This window comes from Trichechus manatus, unplaced genomic scaffold (genome assembly GCF_000243295.1).
Source record: "Trichechus manatus latirostris isolate Lorelei unplaced genomic scaffold, TriManLat1.0 scaffold00240, whole genome shotgun sequence".
In the NCBI taxonomy this organism is placed as follows: domain Eukaryota; kingdom Metazoa; phylum Chordata; class Mammalia; order Sirenia; family Trichechidae; genus Trichechus; species Trichechus manatus.
Genome location: NW_004444176.1, coordinates 2277323 through 2282015, shown reverse-complemented (window position 1 = coordinate 2282015; position 4693 = coordinate 2277323). Strand labels below are relative to the sequence as shown.

Here is a 4693-nt window from a genome sequence, read left to right as displayed (position 1 = left end):
TACAATACTGGGAATCATGACACAGCAAAGATGACAGATATTTTGGGGGGATACAATTCAATCCATGAAAACCCCTAAACCGAGAGTTGGGACTAATCATGCTCATACAATGATGGCTGAGAACAGAAAAGGGGATTCCCCTCCCCAAAATAATTTTAAGATACTCCTCACAGAAAGAATGATTATGGATGCCAGGCAACAAAAAATAAATAAACCAGTAATTCTTGTAATTTAGCTATCAATGTAATAAATAATAAGTGTACATAGTTTTAAAAGTTGAGTACCTTAAATGATTTACAATAGAAAAAAATTGACCCCATTCCTATTCTTAACTCCTCTTGTTTTCATGATTCAAGAATATCTTCTTTAATCTCTCTATTTACATACTCTTATGTTCCCTGCATTGTCTTTTTGCCATCTGAGCCTTTTTGGTTGTTGTTGTTTTGTTTTTCTGTTTATGTATTTACAGTCTCTCTCTAGTAGTCTTGTCTGTCCTTTCACATTACAGATTGAAGCACTAAAAAGTAAGATTTGATTTATGGTCAAGGACTATCCTCTAATGGGTTTTACAGATGGTCTGGCAGGAACTTCTCAACTGCTGTGATGAACCCCTACCATAAGCATTGGTACGTATTTTCTTTAGGGCAAGTTTTTCTCTACATAGGAATTCTCCAGTTCTTTGTCCAGAAGATATAAACCCATCTCCATGGAGCCAAAATATGACCTTGACTATATCCCACCTGAATTTACAGATCATCTCAAGAATAGATTTGATGCATTGAACATTAATGACCAAAGACCAGACAAATTGTGGAATGACATCAAGACATTATACATGAAGAAAGCAAAAGGTCATTAAAAAGAAAAGACAAAAATGGATGTCAGAAGAGACTCTGAAACTTGCTCTTGAGTGTAGAGTAGCTAAAGTGAATGGAAGAAATAATGAAGTAAAAGAGCTCATCAGAAGATTTCAAAGGGCAGCTTGAAAAGACAAAGTAAAGTATCATAATGAAATGTACAAAGACCTTAAGTTTGAAATCCAAAACAATATGCTGGGCATTTCTCAAGCTGAAAGAACTGAAGGAAAAAATCAAGCCTCGAGTTGCAATACTGAAAGATTCTCTGGCCAAAAAATTGAACAAGGCAGGAAGCATCAAAAGAAGATGGAAGGAATACACAGAGTCACTGTACCACAAAGAATTGGTCAATGTTCAACCATTTCAGGAGGTAGCATATGATCAAGCACCAATGGTATTGAAGGAAGAAGTCCAAGCTTCACTGAAAGCATTGGCAAAAAACAAGGCTGCAGAGATTGATGGAATATCAATTCCGCTATTTCAACAAAGGGATGCAGCACTAGACATACTCATTTGTCTATGCCAAGAAATTTGGAAGACAGCTACCTGACATACCAACTGGAAGAGATCTATATTATTGCCCATTCCAAAGAAAGGTGATCCAACAGAATGTGGAAATTATTGAACAATATCATTAATACTACATGCAAGAAAACTTTCCTGAAGATCATTCAAAAGCAGTTGCAGTAGTACATCAACAGGGAACTGCCAGAAATTCAAGCCAAATTCAGAAGAGGACATAGAAAAAGGGATATCATTGTACATGTCAGATGGATCTTGGCTGAAAACAGAGAATATCAGAAAGATGTTTACCTGTGTTTTATTGACTATGCAAAAGCATTCAACTGTGTGGATCATAACAAATTATGGATAACATCGCAAAGAATGAGAATTATAGAACACTTAATTGTGCTCGTGAGGAACCTGTACACAAAACAAGAGGTAGTCAACCAAACAGAAAAAGGGAATACTGCGTGGTTTACAGTTAGGAAAGCTGTGCGTCAGGGTCGCATCTTTTCACCATACTTCATCAATCTGAATGCTGAGCAAATAATCTAAGAAGCTGGACTATATGAAGAAGAACGGGGCCTCAGGATTGGAGGAAGACTCATTAATAACCTGCATATGCAGATAACACTACTTGGCTTGTTGAAAGTGAAGAGTACTTGAAACACTTACCTATGAAGATCAAAAATTACAGCCCTTAGTATGGATTACATCACAATATAGAGAAAACAAAAATCTTCACAACTGGACCAATAAGCAACATCATGATAAATGGATACAATATTCAAGTTGTCAAGGATTTAATTTTACTTTGACCCACAATCAACGCCCATGGAAGCAGCAGGCAAGAAATCAAATGATGTAGTGCATTGAGCAAATCTGCTACAAAAGACCTCTTAAAGTGGTGTTACTTTGAGGACTAAGGTGTGCCTGACCCAAGCCATGGTATTTTCAATCACTTCCTATGCATGTGAAAGCTGGACAATGTATAAAGAGTCTTTGTCCCAAAGAACCACTGGGTGGGTTAGAACTCCCAAGTTTAGTCAGCAACCAAGTGCTTAACCATTGCGCCACCAGGGCTCCTTCCTCTATTAGTAGTAGGTATAATTTATATGTTCTGACTTAGAGTTCATTCCCACATATTATGCTGTATAGCTAATCTTTCATTAAAAATATTTACTAAGGATCATTCCCAACAACATTATTTTTTGGATGGGATCTCACCTACCTGCCAATTACTAGTGTTACAGAAATGTTTTAGGCAAGAGTCCATTTTTGGTTTGATCTGTTCCAGCCAAACATGTTTTTATGGGGAAAGGGGTGAGGGTAGAGGCAATGAGTTAATTATTTTATTAATGAATAGCTTCTTAAGACAGTTTTAAAGAAATAATACCAAGACTATGAAACTCACAAAAGTGGCAGATCAATGGAGGAAATATTTTGGTCAGTTAGAACAATTTATGTTCCATAAACCACATTTTGTGATATTTGAGAAAGATTGTTGCCTACATTGGGAAGAGTATAGAAAGCCTCAACATGCCCAAACATTCCATCTGTAAAATGCAGATAATTTTTCACCTGTAAACCTTACCCAGGAATAGAAAAAAGCTAATCTGTGCAATAGAACTATGCGAAGGGTAGTGTTGTATAAATGTTCATGCAATATTCATGAAACTTGGTCCATAAACTCCAGTCAGAAGACAGATCTGTTTTTAAAATTTGTCAAATTGGACTCTGAATCTCCCTGGTACCCCTGAGTCTGATGGCTCTGCCAATCCCTTATCAAACCTAAGGCCCTGGAGTCCTAGGAAGGCTCAGATCTCCAGGACTTGGGTCCTGACTCCCTGGACACACCTTGACAGCCATCACTGCTGAGGTCCTGCACAGTCTCCAATGTGCTACAATGGAGCAAGCCCCAGACACCACTATGCCTAGAAATTGCTGACCTTTAACTTCTTTCTAGCATCTGAGAAACTCTCCAACCCTTGACCCTAAAGGTTTCCCCTTCCTCCTACCCTTTATATCTCCAATATTATCTTCACAATTCAATTTCTTTCAGAGGCTTGAGGGATGGAACAAAGTTCCTTGGAATTAAACCCAGACAAATCCTCTTTCTCACTCCATTTGGAACCAAAGTTATAAAGTGTTCCTTTATAAATGTTTTATTTGTTAAATATTTAACTTAGCATATTATTTCATTTTACTGGAATATAAATAAAAGTTAAACAATTAAAAAGAAATAAATAAAACCTGTGAAGAAAAGAGTAGGTTGTGTTGTGTTCTGGGTTCTTGTCATTTCTATACAGATAATATCTATTAGCACTTCTTGTCTCAAAGCACAATCACCTTTTAGGCTTTTACCTACCTGAGTTCTCATCATAGAGCCTGGCTATTAAACTGTATTCGACATTGGTGTCACTGTCCCAGGCAGATCAGTTGTGGGTGACACCCAAGCATGATGGTACCAGGAATCAAGGAAATCGGGTTTTCACTTCTTCTTCTTCCTAGTTATGCCTGTAATCTGCAAATGGTGACTTACACATTCTTACCTCCACTCTTCTTGCAGGGACAATAATATCTGCCCAAATATTATTCTTACTGAGGTTAATATGTTGCTCTCTTTATTACCTTCTTGAGGGCGTTTTGATCTCGTTGTTCCTCAGGCTATAGATCAGAGGGTTCAACAAGGGGATAAGGATGTCATAGAATACTGACAGCACCTTGTCCTGCTTCATGGAATGACTAGAGCTGGGACGCATGTACACAGAGAGGGCTGTGCCAAAGAAGAGTGCCACAGCTCCCAGGTGGGAGGCGCAGGTATTGGAGGTCTTGGCACTACCTTTGCCTGAAGATATTTTCAGGATGGAAGCTGCAATGAAACCATAGGACAAGAGGATAACAATCAAAGAGCCAAATGGAATAAAAATGGCTGCCAGAAGAAGACTTATTTGGCTGATGAAAGGATTGGAGCAAGACAAGGGAATAATCTGAGGCAAGTCACAGAAGAAATGTTGAATGATATTTGGTCCACAGTAGTAGAGATTAAATCACGACATTTTCTGACATAAACTACTGAGGAAACCAGTCACATAGACCCCAGCGACCATCTTCCCACAGAGACCAGGAGCCATGATGGCTGAGTACTGCAGAGGGCTGCCAATGGCCACATATCGGTCGAGGGCCATGGTGGCCAAGAGGCAGCACTCAGCCAGACCCATTCAGGCTACAACAAAATATTGAGTGGCACAAGCAATGAAGGAAATTGTTTTCTCATCTTTTAAGAAGTCTAAAAACATCCTTGGGCTGATGGAAGAAGAATAGCAGATGTC

At 38.6% G+C, this 4693-nt stretch overlaps 1 pseudogene; it reads right to left on the bottom strand.

Moving 5' to 3' along the window:
• Nucleotides 1-3935: 3935 nt before the first annotated feature.
• LOC101346876 (olfactory receptor 5A1-like) lies at nt 3936-4693 on the bottom strand (annotated as a pseudogene).